The following is a 26139-nucleotide window of genomic DNA, read 5'->3' as shown; positions in this document are numbered from 1 at the left end:
CCCCAGAGTCAGCCCCTGAATTTTGGCCCCAGATGTGCACCCCCACCCCCAACCTTTCCTTTTCTGTTTTGCTGTGAATCTGTCAATCACTGGGAACTGGCAGGAAGAGGTAGGAAGAGGGAAAGATTTCTTCATGCTGTGTCAAGGCATTGAGACAGACCTCTCCTTTTCCCCTGAACCTTGTATTCTACTCTTCCCAGATGCATGAAATAAAGCACAGGCCAGAAATGTCTATTTAAAGAATAAAAATCCACAGTATAAAATTATGCAGACATAGTAGACATGGGGTAATTTATAACAGTGTGAGAAGGGTGAGGGGACCTCAAGGTGCCAAAAAGGCTGGTCCCAGGCTTGCCAGGAGGAGCCGTCACCAGGACACACACTCATAAAGCTTTTATGCACATACAATGTGTTTAAAGGCACATATGTGCTTTTGTGCATGTAATTACTGCACATACAATACATTAAAAGATAATAAAAGTTAATAAGATAATAACAAAACAACAAAAATAATAATACCAAATATTATGGCACAGCTGCAAACACCTCATAGCAACTAACAGTTTTCAATCCCTGACCACAAGAAATAAGTGCTGTTAGTTTCCCCCATTTAATATATGAGGAAACTGAGGCATCAAGAGGGAAAGTGCTGGTGAGACCTGGGTAGGGAGTTGAATCCAGTGGAGCCAGCAGACCCAGGAGCTGGCACCAGAGACTGAAATCCCAGCTGTATGGTGCCCTGGTGGTCTCCTGTCCCAACCAGGTGTTGATCCGGGCTTTGTAGGCTCATGTGCTCTGGAGAAAAGAGAGAAACAGTAAATGCTCCCCTGGGTGCAGAGTGCTGCTTTTCATTCCCTGAGGATTTCTCCCTCCTCAGTCACTCCCAAATCAGATTCACCCTTTCTCTGAGGGAAGAACTGACGCCCCCACTTTTTCCTCCCTCCCATCCTAGTTTCTCCAGCCTCCACCAGTCTCCTCCTGTGATTCCCTCAACAATGATACCTGCCCTGTGCCCACCATCCACCATGTGGGGAATGAAAGGGCCTCATGACTAAAGGACAAGAATCAGATCCAGGAGGGAACCTGGGGCCCTCCCCTCCTCCCAAGCCCCACCAGCCTAGACACAGTGGGAAACCTCCCCAAAGAGAGGACTGGTCCTAGCTCCGTGTCCTACCAGGCCTGGGCTGGGTCACACACGCGGTCCTTCTCCCTCTCAGTCCCCAGGCCCTCCTCACCTACAGAGGCACTTGCACAACAGGGCAGACCCTGCACACTGGGCTCCCCGCTCCACCTGCAGCTCAGCGTTCCACCCTCCGAGCCCTGAGCAGCCAGCCCCTAACTGCAGAGCCCATCAAGAAGCCCGGGGGCTCGGCACAAAAACACGTGGCTGCCACCGGGTCTGCACCTGACTGGATCCTGGGACCCTCCACGCTTGAGGACACCCAACCTTTCCAGACCCTCAGCACCCACCCAGGTCCGTGACCTGCACTTGGGCCATCCTTGCTCCTGCCTGGTCCACTCACCCCTGGAAATGCACCTCCACCCCAGGGCTGCTGCTTGCTGAGGCTGCAAGACCTTCCTGCCCTGTTCCTAGCAGGGCTTCCACCCAGGCCACTGCCCTCACAGCCCACAGGGAATCTTCTTCTTCTCCCTGTGGAGCAGGGGGTTTCTGGAGACCCCTCAGCCTGAGGCTGCCTCCACCCACCCTCTGCACTCCAGGATTGCCACTGCCACAACCACCATCTCCAACATGGACCCTCCTGGAGAGGAAGCTCCAAGTTTGACTTCTCATTTGATTGTACATGCTTTACAACATCAATATTAGAGGAAATCCTATTAAGATTATCCAGCGCAAATTGTGAACATCTTTATTGGACATCAACATTTAAAGGAGAATTTTTGAGAAATTAGCACATGACTTTCACACCCTTTCCCTGGCCAATGCCCCGTGACCTACAAGGCAAACTTTCCTGCCCACGGGTACCCAGAAGTGACAACCCCTCTATAGGAGACAGTGCAGGTGAAAGCAGGAGCGACCACAAACCTGCACTGCCCCTGCTGTGGGTGCCTCCTGGATGGGGCCCTCTTGCTGCAGGGCAGGGGATGAACCTTCCCATCTGCCCAGGACTGAGGGGCCAACAGACAGTGCAATTAGGTTCAAGGATGAAAAACCCCCACCCCCACCACCAGGTGCAAAGAAGTGGGGAAATGGCAGAAAGACTCCAGTTTCCTGGACACCCAGCCTCTCACTGTCCCCTGCACTGCCTCTGTCTTTGCAGAAACACAAGACTTCCTGTTTTCTCTTTTACTCTCCCCTCAAACAACTGACTGTGGGGGAAATCATCCTGACCATCCTTTACTCCAAATTTACAGGAAAGTGACCACCTTGAGAAAGGCTCAGGGAGGGCAAGGTGAGGCCACAGAGCACAGAACAAAGCCCAAAAAACATGGCCCCTGAGCACTGTGTCCCTGAGGGACTGTGTCCTTCAGGGCCTGGACAAGGAAACACCTAGAAGTAGGATGAAAACAGGGATGACAGCTGCCCTGACAAGGGGCTGGTCCCCACTCCCCAAATGGCCCAGAGACATCTGCATATCTACTCATCCATATTATCTGCAAGGGAACTCAGGGATGCAGGGCCATGTGGTGGGAACCTGGAAAGAGCACGGCCTTGAGTGATCCAGGAGACACGACACCCCCGAGACAGCTCCTGGAGGAGGCGCGTGGGGAGCTACAAAGTGGACAAAGATGGCTGTGTGCACTCAGGACCCTCCCTGTTACAAGGGGGTCTCCAAGCGGCTGCTCAGGCAGGCCCCCCAGTCTGGGCCTCATAGGTCTTTTTCTTGGTGTCCTCCTGATGGCTGGAGAAACAGGGGAGGGGGATGCAGAGAGGAAGGGACTAGAGGCACCACCTCTCCTCGTATTCCTCTCCAGTTTCTAGCCCTCCCCAGATCACAGCCGTCTTTACTATTTGCCCCCTCTGAAGCCATCATCATCCAGGCCCTCAGCAATCAGCACATGATTCCCAGTTCACCCCACCCTGATGCACGCTGGTGAGCCTGAGAGACAGAGGGATGGGGATGAGGACAGAGCAGGTGCCATGGCCCTCCTTGCTGCCCACTCCTCACCTGCAGCAAGAAGAGGCCACAGATGGACATTCGAGGGCCTTGGCCCGGCCCTGGCTTGGGCAGGACTTAGGGGTCTAGATGAAATTGTAGCTCCTATTCCCCTCCCAAATACCCCAACTTCCAAACCCTGTTCCAAAGCCTTGTCACCTACATGCCTGTCTGTGCAGGAGCTATGAGGGGACCCTACTGCCCAGACAGGGTCCCTCCCATCTCCAGCCACTGCCCCCTTTTTTCACCTGGGTCCTCTGCAGCTGATATTTTCTTCTTGCACCAAAGGACACAGAGAATAATAATAATGATAACAAAAACAGCAGCAGCCGCAACATACGGAATGGTTGCCATAGACTCTGAAGCATCAGGGCTTTCCCTGAAAAAAAGGGCCTTGTTGCACACTGGGCACTCAGAGTTCCAGTTATCTCTGCTGTGCCCACCTTGGCCTGACCCTTTCTAGGTCAGAACACTTGAGGGTCGCCCCAGGCTCACCAGAGGACACCAGGGTAAGTGCTGTGATTCCTGCTGTGTCCCACATAGCAGGTAGCCCTCTGCTCCTCTTCTTGGGGAATCTTAGTGGCCACCCAGGTCTGGTAGGTCCCATTCCCATTGGGCAGGACACCCACAGACCGCTGGGCATCCTGGCTCAGAAAATGCCCCAACCTGACACCAGGCCAGAGAGATATTCTGGGGATAGAAGCCGGAAGCCCAGCATGTGGGGGTGACTTTGTTCTCTGAGGCCTGGCATTCACCATGGTGAGCACTGGATAGGAAAGGGCAGAGCCAGTGAGGCACATGGCCAAGCCCCGCTCCCTCTAAGGGAGACTCAGGGAACAGGGCTGCTCCTCTCCAGTGTTCTCACTCTGGCTGAAGCCCTCATGGACCCCGGACCTTTTGCAAGTCTGTCCTTACCCTGGGGCCCAATTCCTTTGGGCTGGCAGGAGGATGGGCCTCAGACTATGGCCTCAGGCTCTGAGATCCCCACATTGATGCTGAAGGGGAGGGATGTCAGGGTTGGACTCCTGGGTCATGAGGCCAGGAGGGAACTCTCTGGGATGGGCAGGCTGGGAGGCAGATGGGGCAGCCCTAGCCCTGAGGGCTTCCTCTCCTGCCTAACACCCACCCCAGGGTGAGGATTCTGTTGGGAGTGGGGCGTTGCTTTCCCAGATTACAACACTGGATGGTTCAGTCCCCGACCCACTGTCTTTATCCAGTGGCTCTAACAAGAGAGGAAAGTCAGGACACAATACGCCAACAGGAAACGCCTGCATCCATAGCACAGGGAAGGTTTCCCAGGACAGAGCTGGCAGGAGAGTGACTCTAGTGAAATGGGGGAGAGGAAAGCCCCTGCCCAGGGTCGGTACCTGTTCTCCTGATGCCCTCCTAGGATTTGAGATGTTACTGTAGTTTCTGCACACGGTCTGCCATCACAGGGTGAAAGTGTCTTGGCCTGTGTGGCATCTTCATCCCAGAAATTTCTGATATTCATAGCTAAGGTCTGAGCTCTGGAGGACTGGGGCACTGTCCATTCCTGAGTCTCCAGGTTTTGGGAGGAAGAGCTCACCATCATAGTAGAAATGCCGGGAGCCTCTGGTGCTGCTGTCTTCATGGATCTCACAGACCCTAATCTGGAGGGAATGCAAGCCTGCCCCCACCCAGCAGTTCATTCCTGAACCCCTCACCTTCCCACCCAAGTGAGGAACTCAGCCCAGCTGGGACCCCTCCCTGGCCCTCCTCCATGTCTCCCTGTGTGGGCTGAGTGCTGGCTCACCTCTCTGCTGAGCCCCACTGACCCCTATTTCTCAGCCCACCCTCAGCCAGATCCAGTGGGAAGAGACAGGTCCCTGCTCTCTGCCTCCAACTCTCCTGGAGAAGGCCTCTGCCATTACTCTTGCCCCTGCCGACTCTCACCTCCTTTCTGGCCCTTGATATGAGTCAGGGTCCTCCTGAGGTCCTGCCCATTCTCTGTCAAGTCCTCGGTCTCTGTGTCCCAGGTCTCAGCTCCCAGGACTGCTTCTGCCAACTGTCCCCAGGGCCCCTGCCCTGCCTTTGTGTCTGTCATAGAGCAGGAACGGCTGACCATCCAGATGTCTCTCAGCGAGAAACCCTGACTATACAAATCCATCCTGGGACAGCACCGTGAGGTTGTAATCAGACCATCTGGAAGTTCATTTTGCCTAAAGAAATATCTTATTGTTAGATCCTCATCAATGCATGGGTAGTGACTAATAGTTTGCTCAGGTATTCAATGACTTCAAAGGAACAAGATGGGAAGGTTTGTGATAAGGAGCTTTAAGGATAAGGTGTGAACCACTAATGTGGCATATTAGGTATCTACGCCTACTCTCATGCTAACAAAAAATGGGTTATCAAAAGATAAAATACATCATAAAAGCACTGAGAGGCTTTCACATCAGTGAAAACTGTCTAATAAATACCAGGAAGCTCTGAATTTACTTTTATCCTGAGCTCATTTGCTCAATGTAGACAAGTTAAGCTTTAGTTTCCATGGCCTCATAAGGAATTTGGAATAGGAGGCAAGTCTCAAGTAGTACTCAAAGTGGGAAATCTCCTAGGATGATCTCCTCCATTTTGCTGGGACCCCTAAGTTCAGTTCCTCGGTGTAAGGGAAATGCCCCATGCTCAAAGGACTGCAGGAACAGCTGCCTTGGTGCTGAGTGGAACTGGGAGTAAACACAATGGCCCCACACATGTATTTGCAGCCCAAGTTCTCACTACCTGGATTGTCTGGCAATCATCAAGTTGTGAATTCAGTTTATAGTGGGCCAGGCTCCAAGGAACCTGTCAAAAAACAAACGCAAATAACATGCAAAACAAACACAAATCCTCTCTGGAGGAAGATGTCATCAACCACACTTAAAATTTCCTAAAATTATTCCATAAGCAAAATGAGCACTTACCAGGAAAACAACAACAAAACTGTTTACAAGATACAAGTCACCATGAAAGATCAAGCAGAAACACCATACAGCAGAATAATAAGAATAAGACATAAAATAGCCCTGCTTACTGTGATTAAAAAACAGGCTTTAAAAGACTTCCAGTTAATCAGAAACTACAAATAATGTTCAGGAAAAATTGAAAAGACAAATATACAACATTTAGAAATGAAATACATGATAATATAAAAATCAAGTCTCAATGGATTTTTTCCAAGCAAAGACAATTTGACACAAACACGCTTTTACTGAAGGGAGTTCTAAAGAATATGCTTCAGGCAAAAGGCGAAGTCCTGGTTGGAAGATACAAGATAAAAGAAAACATAAATACAAAATAAAAATCAAAAATGAAAGTAAATGTGTGGTTAAATTTAAATTAAGGTGAGGTTAAAAAGGACAGCATATGAGTTTTGAGGGAATATATAGTTAGTTATAATCTATATCCATTCTCTCTTGTCCATACAATAATGCTGGATTTCTTTTCTTTACATTCTGATCTAAAATTTCAAGATAAACTTCTAAATCATAGTGTTGTCTAATTTGATTTTGCTTTGTACATTTTAGTATAGGGCATATAAAGGGAATATTCTGTGGGTCTTTCTATGGCATCTTTCCAAGCATTGCTGAATCCTTGTAAATGATGCATGTACAAAGTCATATGTAGAGTTTTCACTAGTGCAGTTTTCCACAGTAAGAGTGCCATTTGTAAAGGTGGTGGGACCTGTTAGTTTGTCTTTCAGAACCATGGACAGTTCTACATGTCCTGGGATGTAGGGAGCCAGATCCTCTTTCACCTGGATACCATGAAACATCAGGCAGAAAAGTTTAAAAAGAACCTTAATAGTCATGAAACTGTGATTTTAAATATAGTCAGTAACCATAGTCTGAAATACTGCATTCTTCTCCCCCCTCTTCCTGCCCCTAATACTTTATTAGCCATGTATTTCATGGTCATTGCCATAGAAGGACCTGTCCGAGCAGAAGACACGACTTTAGGCCAGTCTTGGCATGACACTATAGTGGCTGAAGAGCAATAGATCTAGAGCAAAACTGCCTGGAACTGAATTCTGGCCTCAAATCTTCATAATTGTGTTACCCTGGGCAAGTTACTTAAACTTTCTGAACCTAATTTTCTTGAGCAAGTTACCTATACTTTGTAGACTTCTTGACTTCCTTCCTTCCTTCCTTCCTTCCTTCCTTCCTTCCTTCCTTCCCTCCCTCCCTCCCTCCTTCCTTCCTTCCTTCCTTCCTTCCTTCCTTCCTTCCTTCTTTCTTTCTTTTGAGACAGAGTTTTGCTCTCTTTGCCCAGACTGGAGTGCAATGGTGCAATCTTAGCTCACCACAACCTCTGCCTCCCAGGTTCAAGTGTTTCTCCCGCCTCAGCCTCCCAAGTAGCTGGAATTACAGGCGCCCGCCACCAAGCCCAGCTAATTTTGTATTTTTAGTAGAGACAGGATTTCACCATGTTAGCCAGGCTTGTCTCGAACTCTTGACCTCAGGTGATCCGCCCTCCTCGGCCTCCCAAAGTGCTGGGATTACAGGTGTGAGCCACAACACCCAGCCTAAACTTCATTTCTTTCTTGTGGATAAGAACATTTTTTTCATATGGTTGTGATAAATACCGAACAAAATAACTTATGTAGGTACTTAAGCCAATGCCTGGAATACAGCAAGTGCCCTTTAAATGCAGCCACTATTATTATTATAGTTGTTGCTATTGTTATTTTCCATGTAATACATTGAGGACTTTCTTTTTCATAGGTTCCCATGAAGGCTCTCTAAGGACTTGTTGAACGAGCAAGATTTGTTAAGATCATGAAAATTCTCTAGGCATAGCCCTACTAAAATTTTTCAGAAGTTCCCAATATCTTATCCACAGATTTCCTTTGATGTCAGAATATTAGTCTTGGTTAGGGGCATCTTCTGGAGTTTGAGTGTAGTCTGGTGTTTTAGGAAAAGAATTATTTCAATAATAGTAAGGCTCAATAATGTTAAAACTGAGAGTTTCAAAATGTTTAATCTGAAGCAAGGGTAGAGCAGATACTTCCTCAATGGGAAGAGGAGAATGTACCAATTGCAAGACAGCTAAAGAAATATGTGTTTGCTTATTGTCAGTGTTAATAACAGTGTTTTTATTAGTCAAATGCCTCATGTGGTACATTCTTCTGAATAAATATCTTTAAAGGCCTCCGCAAAAAAGGACCTCTGGCCAACACCATCCTCCAAGTCAAATGGGAAGAATCAATTAAGCAGAGGATGCACCAATCAGTTCATGAAGAGTTCAAGCCTCATGTTTTACAGAATTAAGTCCAATAATGAGAAGAAATCGGACATAGAATTCAACATATGTCTTGAACATAGAAGGTGACATTTTAGCTCTATAGGTCCCTGAGAACGTTTTACACTTTGCTTTGATGAGATGTGGTGAGCACACATTTGATGTATTAGGTATTTTTGCAAAAGTATCTTATAGATGTCTTTTCATAGGTACTCTGAGATTACCTTCAAGAAAGATAAGTTATAAACTCATTTCTAGAAGGCTAAGTTCAAAATTTAGTGGCATAAGCAAGCAAACATTTCAAAGAAATACTGGCTATACTTTGCCATCCGGTGGAAAGACTGGACAACTGCAGTGGGGTAGCCTCAATTTTTGCCCTGAAAGGAATCCTTAGAATTCATCATACTCAGATATGCTTATTTTAAAATGAAATGAAAAACAAGTAACCCAAACTTTGTGACATCCTCCACTAATATTTTTCAGTATATATTTCTGCCACTTGTTATTTCAAAATATGATTTCTACTTCTATATATATTCTATTGCAATTACATTATATATAATATTCATGGGCTTTATACACATAAACACACTTGATCCTTACAATCCTGTACAGTTGTCAGAGAATAACTCATTATTCTGTTTTTTTTTTACTAATAAATAAATAAGGCTAAAAATATTCCATAAAACCCCAAAGGTGAGAGTTGTGAGCTCCTGGGCATACCAACTTCTTGACCTTCCAAATTGTTCTCTCTCCTCTCCTTTAAAAATATGGGGGAAAAATCAGATTGATGGTATCTTCTTATCCTAATAATTAACTGACCCAACAGAAAGATAGACTGAGACAATGTAGTGGACAGTCTAATATTAGAATTTTAAAACCTTATTCTGTCACCCCGATGCAGTGGTTTTTTAAATACATGTAAGAATATGAAGAACAATGTTTGGGGAAATTGAATCATAGCACCTAATGCAATTCCTCCAATTAGTAAGCTGTCAATACTTGTTAAATAAATGCATATACGAAGGTTAAAATTTGGAAGGGATGGAAGGAAGCATAAGCAAGAACATAAACACAAACCTTTATCCATTAGATGAAATGATAAAAGGTCCATAAGTGAGGGGAGACCAGTGGGGCTAAGAATGTAGAGGAATGTTTGGGAAAACTGCCAGAACATGGTGCCTGACCTCTCACAGAAGAGAGGATGAGAAGCAAGGTAGCTCGCAGATTAACTGACTGAGGAAAGCAGAAACTAGGAGGACTGGAATGTGGTATGGTGGACACCAACCCCAGATCCATTGACTAGCTGCTCACAATCCCCCAAGAATTTTTAAGAGTGAGGTGTTCTGCTTCCGGAGATTGATTCTGTAGGCCTAGGAGGGGGCCAGAAATAGTTACTTATAAAAAGTTCTCCGTGGGATTTGGCATGACTGCATTCTAGACTTTAGAGTGTAATATCCAGGCCAACTTAGGGACCACAAAAAGGAGGATTCTACCTATAGAATGCCCTAGAGAGGTTGAGAGGGCAATAAGATTAAGGAAAGTCCACTCTGTTGCAACTAGAGGTGGCTGCTGACACTTGAGAATTGACAAGAAGTTCAGAATGAGCAAAGGCGCAGAAACGGACAGAGGGATGGATAATCAGGGGGCAATGAGGAGACTGGCCTGGCAAGAGCATGTCCTCAAAATGGGAGGGACTTTGGAGCTGTAGGGTCAGAGGTGGCCAAATGAGAGGCTTGGCATTTATAAGTGAGCTTGATAAATTAAATATTTGAATAAGACTGAGGTATGAAAAGAGCTATGATGTGCTCAGTGGCTAAATGACTAAAGTCAAGATGTTTTCAACTCAATCTGACTGAGCTAGATGGAAGATTTGGTAACTAGATATGAAGGGAATGGAGATAAGTCTCTTACTTACCTTCTCCAGATGATACCTTCTACCTGTTTGCAAGCGCTCTTGGGCTGGAGTACAAGGGTGGTTTCAGGGACAGAGACATTTAGAGGCAGAGAGGGAACCTCTAAGACTAGGAAAGTAAGCGTGGCTGGGCCTAGAGAAGCTGAATTCCAAATGTAGTTACTGACTTTATATACAGAAGCAATGGGATTGTCAGTCAGTCAGTCTGTCTAGCTAGTCAGTTAGATCATCAGATTAACCACTATCATGTAGTGCTGTGGGAAATCAGAAAACTCTGGGATGGCTGTAAGGATATGTGTGTAAAGATGTCTGTGCAGTGGACATTCAGTGTAGTGACAACTAAAGGAAACCATCTGAATATTTACACTAGAGAAGCAGTTGCATGCAAAATACTATGGAATTAGGGTTTAAAATGATGAGCTCAAGCTTTCTCTATGAAATTGATGAGATGTTCACAATATAAATAAAAAACATCAAGTAACAGGGCATTATAAATAGAATAGTTGAATTTTTTGCTACAATGAACAAGAAAATAAAATAAAGCTCATCCGAATTGAAAAGAAAGAAGTAAAACTACCTTCGTTACAGATGATATGATCTTATACATAGAAATCCAAAAGAATTTACTTTAAAAAAGCATTACAACTAAAGAATTTTATCACATTGGCAGGATACAAAATCAAAATATAAAAATCAATTGTGTTTCTATACAGTATCAATGAATGAAAAATGAAAATCTTGAAACTATATATAAAAAGTAGCTCAAAATGTATCAAAGACCTAAGTGAAAGAGTTAACATTAGAAAACTCTTAGAAGAAAACAGGCCGGGCACGATGGCTCATGTCTGTAATCCCAGCATTTTGGGAGGCCAAAGTGGGCAGATTGCTTGAGCCCAGGAGTTGGTAGACCAAACTGGGCAGTATGGCAAAACCCTGTCTCTACAAAAAATACAAAATTTAGCCAGGTGTGGTGGCATGCACCTGTAGTTTCACCTACTCAGGAGGCTGAGGTGGGAGAATCACTTGAGCCTGAGGAAGTTGAGGCTGCAATGAACCGTGATTGCACCACTGCACTCCAGCCTGGGTGACAGAGTGAGACTGTGTCTCAAGGAAAAAAAAGGAAAGAAAGTAAGGAAGGAAGGGAGGGAGGAAGAGAGGAAGAAGAAAAAAGAAAGAAAGAAAGAAAATAAAACATAGGCATAAATCTTCACGGCTTTGGATTAAGTAAAGGCACCTAATCTTAAATGTGACACCAAAAGCATAAGCAAAAAAAGAAGAAAAAGATAAACTGGACGTCATCACATTTAAAAACTTTTGTATGTTTACAGATGCCATCAAGAAAGTGGAAAAAAAACCCCACAGAATGGGAGAAAATTTTTGCAAATCATACATATGGTAAAAGAGAAAATTCTGTCTATAATATATAAAACCGGTTACAACTCAATAGTAAAAAGGCAAATAATCAAATTTAAAAATAAAGGATTTGGATTTACAGTTCTCCAGTGAAAATATACAAAAGGCCAATAAGCACGTGGAAACATGTTCAACATCATTAACCATCAGGAAAATGCAAATTGGCCCTACAATGCGATAGTATTTCACACTGTGAGACAAAGTAGTAAATGTCAGAAGCTGACTTTTACTTGACAGCATAATTTCACAAAGTCCCTGTGAGAGTTGCACATCCTCCTAGTTCATCGTGAGGATGTGCAACTCTCTGGAAAGATGCTTTGAGGACAAAACAGGATAAAGCACACAGCCCCCAACGTCTCTTGCCTAAGCCACTACATTCCTTAAAAGATGAATGCCCTTGCTTTTCCCTGCACATAAGATAATGTCTGCCGGGCATAGTGATCATGCTTCTGTAATCTACACTGGACGTATTCCTGCTTCCAAACTTTGATGTGATTCTGCTTTAATGTAACTTCTTACCAAGTGTGATGTGATGTTGCAATACAGAACACCTATAATATAAGCAGTGGGCTGAAATACTGAGCTGGTACAGTCTGATAGAGCCTCTCTAAAGGGCTGGTCTTGGGTTGTAGGCCTCCGTCTATAGTCCTCAGTAAGATTTCCAAATAAAACTAAGTTAATTCTTTAAAGTTTGATTTTTTTTCCTTAGTTGTAACCACCCACTAGAATGGCTACAATAAAAAGATAATAATGAACACTGGTGAGGATGCAGAGAAACTGGAAGCTTCATATACTGCTGGTGGGAATATAAAGAGGTGAAGCCCCTTTAGAAAACAGGCCAGCAGTTCCTCAAAATGTCAAACACTAAGTTAGCATATGACCCAGCTATCCCCTCCTAGGTATACAGCATACCCAAGAGAAACAAAAACATCTGTCCACACAAACACCTATACACAAATGCTTACGGCTGCATTATTAATAATAGTACAAAATAGAAAGAACCCAAATGTCCATCAACTAATAAATGAATAGACAAATTGTGATATATCCATACAATGAAATATTATTCAGTAATAAAAAAGACGTGAAGTACTGCCACATGCTACAACCCAGACGAACCATGAAAATGTTACGGTAAGTGAAAGAAGCCAGACACGAAAGGCCACATATCGTATAATTTCTCTTACATGAAATTTCCAGAATAGGCAAATCTGTAGATATGGAACACAGGTTAGTGGCTGCCTAGGGCTGGGGGAGTTGAGAGGAAATGAGGAGTGACTGCCAATGGGTATGGGGTTTTTTGTGGGGTGATGAAAATGTTCTGGAATTGATAATGGTAATGTTGGCACAACTATGTGAATATACTAAAAACCATGACTTGTATATAATGAATGTGTGAATTTTATGATATGTAAATTATATCTCAAGTTGTTGTAAAATGATTAAACTACAAATAAAATTTGAGGACTTTTGCTAAAAAAAAAGCTACAAGGTAAAAACACTCAACACTTAATATAGGTGCCTATGTTTGTATGAAAATGGAGAAAGTAGACACATAGAGAGTAGATTGATAACATAAATTACCTTAGTAAAGTGGGCATAGATTTAGAGATAGAAGATATTTTAAAATATATTTATACATATTGTGATGATTTCATTTCCAACTCTGAGCATGTATTATTTGTACACTAAAATTTTAAAAATAGAAAGTTAAGAATCTTGAAAACTCTTCAGCCAAACAAAAAATAGTAACAAACAAACAGCAATAAAGAGCCATCTGGAATTTCTTATTGGAGAATTGGCTTAAGCATACACAAGGTAAAAAGAGGACAATGGCTGAAGAATCAAGGCAGGACTACAGCAGTAGGTGAGAAGAAAATGTAAGTGCGGAGCTATAAGACAAGGTAGAGGGAAGATGACAGAGCCAAGAAGTGGACATGAATCCTATAAAAAACTCTTGGAGACTCAGAAATGACTGGGTTTATGTAGGAGAGAAACTGCAGCCTAGAGTCCAAGACGGCCAGACACCAGGGACAGGGCATGGAATCAGAAGTGCTTTCCAGTCATTTCTTTTTGTCTCCCTCCATCACCCCCGCAAAGTCGTTGCTTAAATTACAGCCATTGCACCTTGAGATGGTGGTACCATTTGGAGACTTTAAGATAATAGAAAGGTAGGCCGGGCGCGGTGGCTCACGCCTGTAATCCCAGCACTTTGGGAAGCCGAGGCAGGCGGATCACGAGGTCAGGAGATGGAGACCATCCTGGCTAACACGGTGAAATCCCATCTCTATTAAAAATACAAAAAAAAAAAAAAAAAAAAAAAAAAAAATTAGCCAGGCATGGTGGCGGGCGCCTGTAGTCGCAGCTACTTGGGAGGCTGAGGCAGGAGAATGGAGTGAACCCAGGAGGTGGAGCTTGCAGGGAGCCGAGATCGCGCCGCTGCACTCCAGCCTGGGCAACAGAGCGAGACTCCCCTCAAAAAAAAAGATAATAGAAAGGTAAGTTTTGAGCTCTTCTGAGGTAAGGAACTGTATTAGTGTAGCTTTTTCCAGGAAAACCACCACACTCTAGTATAACATTTTAGGAATAACGTGTTCAATATAGGAATTAGAGCCTATACTAATGTTGGAAAATCTAGGAGAGCAAATATTGGTGAAGTCATGTTGTAGGCAAAATAAAGGTCTCCCAAGATGCCTATGTCCTAACCCCTGGAGCCTGTGAAAATGTCACCTAATATGACAAAAGGAAGTTTTCAGATGTGATTAAGTTGAGGCTCATGAGATGGGAAGATTATCCTGGATTATTCATGCAGGTCCAATACAATCACAATGGTCCTTATAAGTGAAAAAGGTAGCAGCAGAGTGAGAATTGGAGAGGGAGATGTGACAACAGAATCAGAGGTCAAAGTGATGGGACTGCTGACTTTAGAAGATGGAGGAAGGAACCACGAGCCAAAGAATGCAGGCAGCCTTAAGAAGTGGAGAAGGTGAGGAAACAGATTTTCCCTCAGAGCCGCCATAGGAATGCAGCCCTGATGACCCCTTATTTTAGGCCAGAGAGACCCATATCAGACTTCTGACCTCCAGAACTGCAAGATTATAAATTTGTGTTGTTTTAAGCCACTTCATAGCGGTAATTTGTTACAGCAGAAACAGAATACTAATACCAGTCACCACTGTAGCTCTTGGAGGCTGCAGCTGGGAGGTCAGGGAAGCATGTGCTGAAGACCTCACCTGAAGCACAGGTGGGAGGCTCCCAGAACCCTGCTGGGAGATTGCTGTCATTCTCCAGAACCTCTGAGAAAGCTCCCACCATTCATCTCGGACTGCACAGGCAAAGCAGATGGGTCTTTGGCCTAGCACAGAAGCCACTGAAAACCTCACATCTGCCTACTCTTCTGCCTGCAGCCACGACTGATGGGTTAGAGGCCTGTCTCTCCATCTCTTCTGGGCACCATATCTCATGCAAGTTTCTCTGATTGGAAAATGTGAATCGGAACTATACAGGGAAGGGGATTCTGGAAGACATACTCCTTGCTTCTCTGCAGAGAAAGAGGCTGCTGATTTGATAAGACATAATCCTGCACATTAGTTAATGATGGCAAGTGTAGATTGGCTGGTTGACCCCTGATTGACAAAGCAAAGGTTCCACAGCTGATGTAAACTAGTGATGTATTTAAGAGACTTGTTTAAACTCAGCAAATATTAAGTATGATGTGTCATGGATTATGAAAAGAGTAAACTCATGGTTGTGCTATTTACCTCGGTATTACTGAAGAAGGATCCTAGAAGCTCACTGATCCAGCTAGAACTTTATGTTTTTTTAACTTTTATTTTAAGTTCAGGGGTCCATGTGCAGGTTTGTTATATAGGTAAACTTGTATCATGGGGATTTATTGTATACATTATTTCATCACTCAAATATTAAGCCTAGTGCCTATTAGTTATTTTTCGTAATCCTTGTCCTCCTCCCAGTCTCCAACAGGCCCCATTGTCTGTTGTTCCCCTCTTTGTGTCCATGTGTTCTCATAATCTAACTTCCACTTAAAAGTGAGAATATGTGGTATTTGGTTTTCTATTCCTGCCTTAGTTTTCTAAGGATAATGACCTCCAGCTCCATTCATCTTCCTGCAAAGGACATGATCTTGTTCTTTTTTATGGCTGCATAATATTCCATGATGCATATGTACCATATTTTCCTTATCTAGTTTACCATTGATGGGCATTTAGGTTGATTCCATGTCTTTGCTGTTGTGAATACTGCTGCAATGAACATACACAAGTATGTGTCTTTATAACAGAATGATTTATATTTCTTTGGGTATATACCCAATAATGGGGTTGCTGGGATGAATGGTATTTCTGTTTTTAGGTCTTTGAGGAATTGCCACACTGTTTTCCACAATGGTTGAACTAATTTACACTCCCACCAACAGTGTATAAGCGTTCCTTTTTCTCAGCAACCTGGCCAGCACTTGTTATTTTTTGACTTTTTATAACAGCCATTATGACTGGTGTGAGATGGTATTTCATTGGGGTTTTGATTTGCATTTCTGTAAGAATCAGTCATGTTGAGCTTTTTTCATATGATTGTTGGTTGTATGTATTTCTTCTTTTGAGAAGTGTCTGTTCATTTCCTTTGCCCACTTGTTAATGGGGTTGTTTCTTGTAAATTTCTTTAAGTTCCTTATAGATGCTGGATATTAGATCTCTGTCAGATGCATAGTTTGTAAAACTTTTCTCCCATTGTGTAGGTTATCTATTTACTCTGTTGCTAGTTTTCTTTGCTATGCAGAAGCTCTTTAGATTAACTAGATCTCATTTGGCAATTTTTGCTTTTGTTGTAATTGCTTTTGGTGTCTTCATCATGAAATCTTTTCCCATTCCTATGTCCTGAATGTTATTGCCTACATTGTCTTCTAGGGTTTTTATAGTTTTGGATTTTACATTTAAGGCTTTAATCTATCTTGAGTTAATTTTTGTATATGGTGTAAGGAAGGGGGCCCTGTGTCAATCTTTTGCATATGACTAGCCAGTTATCCCAGCACCATTTATTGAATAAGGAATCCTTTCCCCATTGCTTGTTTTTGTCAAGTTTGTCAAACATCAGATAGCTGTAGGTGTGCGGCCTCATTTCTGAGTTCTCTATTCTGTTCCATTGGTCTATATGTCTGTTTATGTACCAGTACCATGCTGTTTTGGTTATTGTAGCCCTGCAGTATAGTTTGAAGTCAGATAGCATAATTCCTCCAGCTTTGTTCTTTTTGCTTAGGATGGCCTTAGCTATTCAGGCTCTTTTTTGGTTCCATATAAATTTTAAAATAGTTTTTTTCTTTTTATTAATTATTATTATTTATTATTATTATTTTAGATGGAGTCTTGCTCTGTCACCAGGCTGGAGTGCAGTGGCATGATCTGGGCTCACTGTAAACTCTGCCTCCCAGGTTTAAGCAATTGATATGCCTCAGCCTCCCAAGTAGCTGAGGTTACAGGCATGTGCCACCACACCTGGCTAATTTTATTTTTATTTTTTGTATTTTTAGTACAGACGGGGTTTCACCATGTTGGCCAGGCTGGTCTCGACCTCCTGACCTCAAGTGATCTGCCTGTCTTGGCCTCCCAAAGTGCTGGGATTACAGACATGAGCCACCAAGCCTGACCTTAAAATAGTTTTTTCTAGAACAACATATTTAAATTGGAAAAGACGTGTTGTATTCTCTGAATCCTAGTGGCTCACAGGAGCTGTCTAGAATAGCCTGACTATAGCAATTCCTAGTTAAGCCAGAAGTTTAAAATGAGTTCAAAGTGTAGGGATAAAATTCCAGTGACAGGCAGAAAACTGGAAAGTTAATGCTTTTCCATGTTAATCAATCAAGTCCATAAATTGTTTATATGTGTTGCTTTCTCTCTTAATTTGAATAATTTCTTAGAGATGAGTATGACTATGAAGTGTGGGGTGGCTATGAAAGTATAAGATTGCTTCTAGCAACTCACACAATCACCCATGGATGCTCAGCCCAAGACCCTGATAGCCACTGTTCCACTCCAAGGGAAAAGGGGCCATCTGAGGAGCAAACAGAACTCTATCACAAGATGAGTGCAGGAAACACCCCAAACACAGTCCCTAAGGTCGATGCAGAAACAGCGTAAGAAGAAAGTGTCCAGATATCCAGAATCCTATGAGGTAGGGATTCAGAACTCTCAAAGGCCACCCTCTTACATCTGTCAATAGGTCAAGGTTTCTGTGGATGTGTGTGGCTGTGGCTGACGGGTACCCCAGTGATCCCTATGAGGTTAGACGTAGCTTGAGAGAGTAAGGGGCGCGCACGTGCGCGCGCGCGCGCACACACACACACACACAGAGTCAAGGGCAGCCCTTCAAAGTTTCCCATCATCATCCTCTTTCCATATTTAATTCTCCATCAACTCCCTTTCCATTTTTTCCTTTTTAAGCAATAACAAATTAGTTATATGATGCTGGCTGGCATGGTTACTTACATTTGTAATCCTAGCATTTTGGAAGGCAGAGGCATGGAAATGGCTTAAGCCTGAGAGTTTGGCAGCTATGTGATTCTGGACAGAGTCCTTCACTTCTCTGTGTCTCCATTTTCTCATCCATTTTATGTGAATCACTATTTCAACAAACAGGGATCAAATGTAGACTGTTTGAGGGAAAAGTAAGTAAGCCAGTGTAGCTGTCTTCATTGATCCTGGTGTCCAGTAGGGGAGATGCACACCTTTGTTAGTGTCATACCTAAAGTTACACATTTTATAAATAAAGTTTTTTTAAATTTTTATGTGTTGTCTCTTGAACTCTCACTATGGAGAGACACTCTCAGTGTGCATTGTTACTGTAAGAATCCCTATTTTTCATCTATCCAACAAATACAGCTTGAAGTCCCAGAATATGCCAGCTTCTGTGTTCCTCCTTGAAAATAGAACAGTGAGGAGCATAAACGCAGGCATTTATGTTCTGAAGTTACAGTGTAGTGAGAAAGAAATACATGAGCCAGGTGAATAGAAGCTACTACAATAAGTGCTTTGAGAAGGAAGGAAAGGATCTGTGAGAAAAGAAAGGAGGAAGAGCAAAGCCAGTTTCAGGAAAGCAGGCTAAACTTCCAACAGGAGTCCAAGTATAATAATAAAAAAAAATGAGCAGGAATTAGGCAGACCCAAGCAAAGGGAACACCTAGTCCGACCAAAAATGAAAGGCTTTGCAGCATGTTTATGAAACTGTAAGCAGAATCACTGGCTAGTGCAAGAGGAGAGAGAGAAAAAATTAGAAAAGTGTGCAAGGTCCTGTTCATGCAGGGTTGAGAAAATTGGTTAAGAATTTTGGTGTTATCCTGAGGTTAATGGTAAGTCATTAAAATATTTTAAGTAAGAAAGAAACAAAAGTGGATTTTTGTTTCAGCAGGATTCCTGCAATTGTAGGGCACTGACCCAAGTCTTGCTTGGGTCAGAGCAAGACTGGAGGCAATAAAATGAGTTGGGAGATTTTGAAGAACTCTGAACAACAGAAAGAGTGACAAGATCTAGGGCTGTGGAGACTACGCTGGGATCCAGGAGGACAGGCACTAGAGATGGTGCAGCTACAAAGGCTCGGGGGCAGGGTCGGGAAAGCCTGAGGCTCCCACTTGTGGAGCAGAGGAGAGGTCTAACACCTGCACACCCCAGTGAAGGGGCAGAATGGGAGTGAACAAGGGAGCCCCTGGGCTGGGATTTTCCATGTTTCTGGCACTAGGACGGGGTGAGCAACACAGTGTGGAGCCCAGAGTAGAGTAGAATTGCAGGTTGTCACTCAACAAGATGTTCAGCAGCTAAAGGTTGTGGGAGTCATGTGGGGGAAGGTAAATCCAAAGTAGCTAAAAGATGCACAAGAAGATAACCCCTGGCTCAGAACCTCTGCACACTTGCAGGCATTTGGTCTACTCTGTAATTGATTTGCCATTGGGAACCTGCTAGCTCCCCCACTCCTTTCTCATGATCCTTTCTGTGATCTGGCTCTTTGGTCCTCCTGTTGAACTGCCCTCCCATGCACAGCTCCTGGATGACATCTCTTGGCGCCTCCATAATTGCTCACTAACGTGTGGTGTCCTTTCATTCCCAGGCCAGAAGGGCCTAAATATGAAAAAAATCCTGAAGAGACCAGGCTCATTTCCTCCATCCCTTCTCCTTAGGAAAGCAGGAGGAGATGAGACACTTCAAAATCCTGGAGGTACAACCATTGGGACATGTGATGTGATCCCAGAAACTTGAGAGAAAGGAAGGGGTCTCAGGACAGGGTGTGTGTGTGTGTGTGTGTGACACTAGAGAGTTTGGGACAGGACTATGTCCTCTGTGCAGAAATAGCTGAAAACCTGGAGTTGAGAATTTCTACTGAAGGTCCCAGAAACAGCCTGAGAAGAACAGGAAAATGGGAAGAGACAATCATAGTGACTGGCAAGTGAAGGATAAATAGCCAGGAGACCTTTTTTTAGGTTTCCATAATTTACTCTACAAAATCACTGATAATGCATCAATGATAGATCCAAAAATATTTATTTAATTTCCCCTAGAGACAGTGATAGACTGTGACAATATAATGCTCAAAGAGACTTGGATTTAATTATAATCCAATTCTAATTGGGATTGTGACCACAGAGAGCCTGGAAGCAGTCTGTACTGGACCACATATACTGATTTATAATTCAGCTTTATGCTGGTTTCCACAGTTCTCACCACAGCTGCCACTGTGTCCCTCAATACTGAAGGGCATGTCCTGGCCAGGTTTTTCTGGCATTGAACAGGTACTGACTACTTCTGGGTTCCCCTCACTTGCCTGCCACCTCCTGGTCTCCCTGAGTCACTGACAACTATGCCCTGTAGATGCCACTCTGTGGAGCCCAAGATCAAAAGACACTGTGAAGACCACAAAAGGGAAAAGGCCAGCACTTTGGGAGGGTGAGGAGGGTGGATCAGGTGGTCAGGAGATTGAGACCATCCTGGCCAGCATGGTGAAACCCCATCTCCACTAAAAATACAAAATTAGCTGGGCTACTCAGGAGGCTGAGGCAGGAGAATCACTTGAACCTGGGAGGCGGAGGTTGCAGTGAGCCAAGATCATGCCACTGCACTCCAGCCTGGCAACAGAGCAAGATTCTGTCTAAAAAAAAAAAAAAAAAAAAGAGAGAGAGAGAGTGAGAGAAAGAAGTTCATGTTGCCTGGACTAGCTCCATCCAGCAGTGCAAGGGAAAGATGCCATGTTGACCAAATGTGCTGCTGATTTTCTGAATCTTCAGTGAGGATGGATCCACAATGGAGTCACAGTGGATTCTTCCTATCACCCAAACCCACAGAGAAAATGACTTCATAATCAGTGACTTCAGCAAACGTAGACCCTGGGAAGTCATAGTTTCTCATACACCATCATTTCTTTGTAGCAACTTCACATCTGGTTCTATCAAGAGGAATCCTTGTGGGTTAGGTGCCTTTGGAAAGATGTTTGTGTACTTCAGAAGATGGGAAATCTATTTTAAAGTACACACTTCAAAGCCCTGACTTTATAAGGTTCTTAAGTATCGCCGGTTCCCAAACATTGCCAGTTGATACATAGAAATCTAGATATTAGATTCAGCTTTATACTCTGGATATAACATGACAATTGTTAAAACTGTGGAAACCAGCATTTTCTCGCTTCCAACAATGATGCATAAAATGATGACGTACCAAAGCAAAGCCTTGAGCAATCTTGAGAGAATCCCAGGGGCATATTTTACTCTGTTGAACATGTAGTCTGACATTGAGGGACCAATGTTGAGTGCCGTTCAAGAAAGTTTGGTGGGGATCCATCCGTTTCCTTAGTGAGAAATGTTTCCTCAGTTGAACGTGATCAGTTTTCCTATGTAGAAACTAGAGAACATTACCTAATCCCTGGTTTCCATAACAACCATTGAGCACCACCAGCACTGGGGGTGACACTGACAGGTCCTCACAGGACAAGTACTGTTGCCCCAAGTAAGGGCCTGCAGTGGAAGGGATGCAGAGCTTTAGCAGCAGGCACCTGAAACCTGAAACCTCACCACCAGGCACAGCATATAATCTGCCACTTCATGAGAAGTTTAACTTAATCATTGATCCACAATTGTGACACACTTTTAACCAAAGCCTAAAGGGAAATGAAGGCCTCATTACAGGTTCAACACAGTTTACAAACATCAGCCACAAAGACCCAGACTTATCTTAGGGATTGCTTTTGGCCTGGTGGGATTGGAGATGGGGATGCATTGGAGCTCTGCAGAGAACAACATGACCCTCTGTCACCCTGAAGGAAACAGAAGTTCCAGACCAGGTATCACAGAATCTGATTTTGCCCACACATACTGCAGGCTCCTGAAGGAGAAAGTTCTCACCGGTACAAACCCTAAAAGTTAGTTTTCAGGAACAAATAGATCTGTTTACTACAGTGAAATTTTTGAATCAAAAAGCAGATTTATAATGTCTAATAACAACATAAGTGGGTAGTAGGATCTTTGGAAGTTTTGGAATACTGTAGCACAGCCATGTTTCTGTTTTTTTAAAACAAAGTTATTTAATTTGTATAATGTTTCACAAATACTTTAAATAATACAAAATTACATTTTGAGCTTTGCATTGTCTTGTTAACATATGGTGATGCAGATAGAACGTAATTTATACTTTTAGATACAAATAATTGATTTTGAATTCAAGGAACTTGTTTGAATCAAGCACTTCTTTGGCATTTAATGAGATTCTTGCAAACAGGTATCAACTTTTAAATTTGAGATACATAATTTTGCCTTACAACCATCCAATTAATTGCTTTTTAAACATTAGATTGTGATAGTTGTATTAGTTTCCTGTGGTTGCTGCAACAAATTGCCACAAACTTGATGGTTTAAAACAACAGAAATCTATCTTCTCACAACCTTGGAGGCCAGGAGCCCCAAATCAAGATCTCAGTAGGGCTATGCCCCTTCCAGAGGATCTAGGGGAGAATCAGTTCCTTGCATCTGTCATATTCTGGTGGCTGCAGGCATTCCTTGGCTTGTGGCTGCATCACTCCAATCTCTGCCTCTGTCTTCACATCACCTTCTCCTCTGTGTGTCTGTGAACCTCAAATTCCCTATGGGTACTGGGCTTAATACTTGGGTGATGAAATAATTTGTACAACAAACCCCTGTGACACAGGTTCACCTATGTAACAAACCTTCAACGTGTACCCTCAAACCTAAAATAAAAGTTTTTAAAAACTCCCTCTCCTTGTCTTTTATAAAAATACATGTCATTGCATTTAGGGCTCACCCAGATACTCCAGGCTAGCTCATCCTCTCAACATTCTTAAATTAATCATACCTTTTGCCATACAAAGTAATATTCACTCTTTTGTCATATAAAGTAATAGTTACATGTTCCAAGGATTTGACATGGATATCCTTGGAAGGGTTGTCTTCCAGACTACCAAAGTAGTATATTAGTTTCCTTTGGCTGTTATAACAAATTACCACAAATTTGGTGACTTAATATAAAACATATGTATTCACTTACCGCTCTTGAAATCAGCAAATTAAAATAATTTTGAGTGGACTTCAGTTCACTCAAAATTACTTTCAGTGGACTAAAATCAAGATGTTAGATGGGCTGGTTCCTTCTGTAGGCTCTAGGGGAGAACCCATTCCCCAATCCTGTCCAGCTTCTAAGGCTGTTTCTGTTACTTGGCTTGGAAGCCCTTCCTCCACCTTCAAAATGAATCACTGCAGTCTCTCCTGGCACCATCACATCCCCTTCTCCTCTGACTCTGACACTTCCTGCCTCCTCTGATAAGGACCACTGTGATTATATTGGGCCCACCCAGCAAATCCAAGATAATCTCTCTCAAGATTCTTAATCACATTTACAAAGTCCTTTTTCCCAAATAAGGCAACACTCACAGTTTCTGGGGATTAGGATGAGATTAGGGACGATTAACGAGATTACTCAGGTAGTAATTTGTGAGTAAAATTATTATAGAGAGGCAAATTATTTATATCTTATAGTTTGCAGAGCAATGTTGTTTACTGTGACTTTGGCATGTATTTTTAGCAATTAAAATGCTTTAAGGATTTATACCACATATTGATGGCTTTTGATTCTTTTGTATTCAAGACTATGCACATTTGGGGCTGTGTTTTCTAGAAACATACACAGTAACAGTATCTGAGCAGAACTTAGAAATACTGTATTACTATGAGAAAGTACATTTCGTTAATCTAACACACATTATGATTTACATTTGGCTCACAAGTTGATATGCCTTCTCAGATTTTTTCAGCTGTTTCCTTCTTTCTCTTTCTAAGTCGGTGCTCTACCTGGACTGGGTCAACTTGCCTCTTCAGGACTAGAAGAAATACCATGTTGCAAGGCATGGTATAGAAATACAACTGACTGCTACATATTGATTTTGTATCCTGCAACTTTGCTGAATTTGTTTATTAGTGCTCTCTCTGTCTCTTCCTCTGTGTGTGTGTGTGTGTGTAATCCTTAGGGTTTTCTGCATATATGATCATGCTGTCTGCTAACAAAGATAATTCTACTTCTTCCTTTCCATTTTGGGTGTTTTACTTTATTTTCCTTGCCTAGTTACTCTGGCTAGAACTTCCAATACTAAGTTGAACAGATGTGGTGAGTAGGTATATTTGTCTTGTTTCTGATGGTAGAGAAAAAGCCTTCCTCATTCTTTCTCCTTGAATATGATGTTAGTGATGGGCTGCTCATCTATCGCCTTTATTGTGTTGAGGTAGTTTCCTCCTATTCCTAGGCTGTTGAATGTTTTTATCAGAAAGGGTGTTGAATTCTGTTAAATGCTTTTCTGTGTCAATCGAGATGATTATGTGGACCATGAAAGTTTTGAAGTAGGAGAGAGACAGATGACATTTTCCTTTACAAAGATCTCTCTGGTTGCAGGCAGTCTTTGGAGGAGAACAAGACTGAAGGCAAAGAAATGTGTTGGGAAATTTTGGCAGAAATCCCAGGGACAGGCAATGATGATCTGAGCTAGGGAAGTGGCCACACACTACGATTCGCACCCCAGACAAGAGCAGAAGCCTGAGATGGAGTAGCTCCATAGGCCTAGGTGGGAGAGGAGGCTGAACCAGAGACCAGGAGCGTGCTGAGCTGAGTACTAAGCCCACTGCTGCAGGTCAGTTAGAGGTCCAGAGGGAAAGGAGGTGTGGGTCTCCCGGCTTGGGGCACTGTCACGCAAACTAGGTTTGCGGGGATTAAGCTCTAAGTATTCTGGAAGGAGCGACAGCAGATGGGGAGCGCTGAGCGAGGACAGGGATGTGCAGTCTGCAGAGAGAACAGGAGCCGCCCTCGGTCGGCTAGAGGGCTGCAGTGCAGTGCCAAAGGAGGGACTCTGGAAGAGCAAAGCTGAGATCTGCTGTGAAAGTGACAGCAGAAGAACTTGAGGAAAAATACATTCCTCTGCTTTTTCGACTGTATTTGGTCTCTCTTTTCTAGCACTGGAGCCCATCTTCCTCTTTTCTTCCTTCTGGCCCTTTCTTCAATTGGACCATGTTTTCCTCCTATTGAAAAACCCTCCTATTGTGACACTGCAAACCTCCAATAAATCACCAACAGTGTCCCTTGAGTCTCCAGAGTGTCTCACTCTTTCCAGACACGCTGGTGATTATTCATCTGCTTCATCTGCCTCCTTCCTGAGCTATGGCTCCAGGTGGAAGTGGTCAGCCTTCCTACATAGAACCTAGACACACATTACCCAATCCATGGCCCATAGCAAACTTCCAGAGCTCAGCAGCAGCAGCTGCTGGGTAGGAGGCCCCCCCAACACCCAGCACCAGCAGCCCCCACTAGAGTTTTACTGCACCATATAAAGGACATGGAGTGAGAAGAGTAAACAATGTCTTGCAATAGGTAACTGAAACCCCACAGATTACCCACAATGTGTAGCCCCTGCTCCACAAAAGCCACGATGAATTGAAAGTAGAGAATCCTGAATTTGGGGCACAGTTGCAGAATTCCGATATTCTCTCAGCCCTGACACACTTTAGTGGATTTCACTGCCCTTAGCCACAGGAGCCTCTAAGCTCATCTTAGGGTTTACTCCTGGTCAGAGATTAGGTGGGAGTGAGGGGTGGATTGGGAAGCAGTGAAGGCTCTACAGGGTGACGTATCTAGGTACGCAATTGCCAAAAGCATAAGTCTCTCATCAGGCACCACAGAAACAGTTTTTTCAGCCAGTGCTGCAGACTCCTGTTAGACAGGGTGAATCCACATCACCTACAAAATTCACGAGTCAGTTTTGCACACTGGGCCGTTGAACTCTGAAGCAAACTGGGAAGTTCTAAAAGCAATAGGAATTGGGGTTACTTAGTAATTAAGATATAGCAACTTATTCCTGGAAAAAAAGTATTTTCTATAATAGTTCTTAAATCATTAAAACGTCTGCTAAATTTTG

General features: G+C 43.3%; 1 pseudogene; it reads right to left on the bottom strand.

Moving 5' to 3' along the window:
• Positions 1-250: 250 nt before the first annotated feature.
• LOC100608815 (MHC class I polypeptide-related sequence B-like) lies at positions 251-25194 on the bottom strand (annotated as a pseudogene).
• Between the last annotated feature and the right edge of the window lie 945 nt (positions 25195-26139).

The sequence above is a fragment of the Pan troglodytes genome, chromosome 5 (genome assembly GCF_028858775.2).
Source record: "Pan troglodytes isolate AG18354 chromosome 5, NHGRI_mPanTro3-v2.0_pri, whole genome shotgun sequence".
Classification (NCBI taxonomy): domain Eukaryota; kingdom Metazoa; phylum Chordata; class Mammalia; order Primates; family Hominidae; genus Pan; species Pan troglodytes.
The sequence above is the reverse complement of the archived record's forward strand: the minus strand, read 5'-3'. Positions and strand labels throughout refer to the sequence as shown.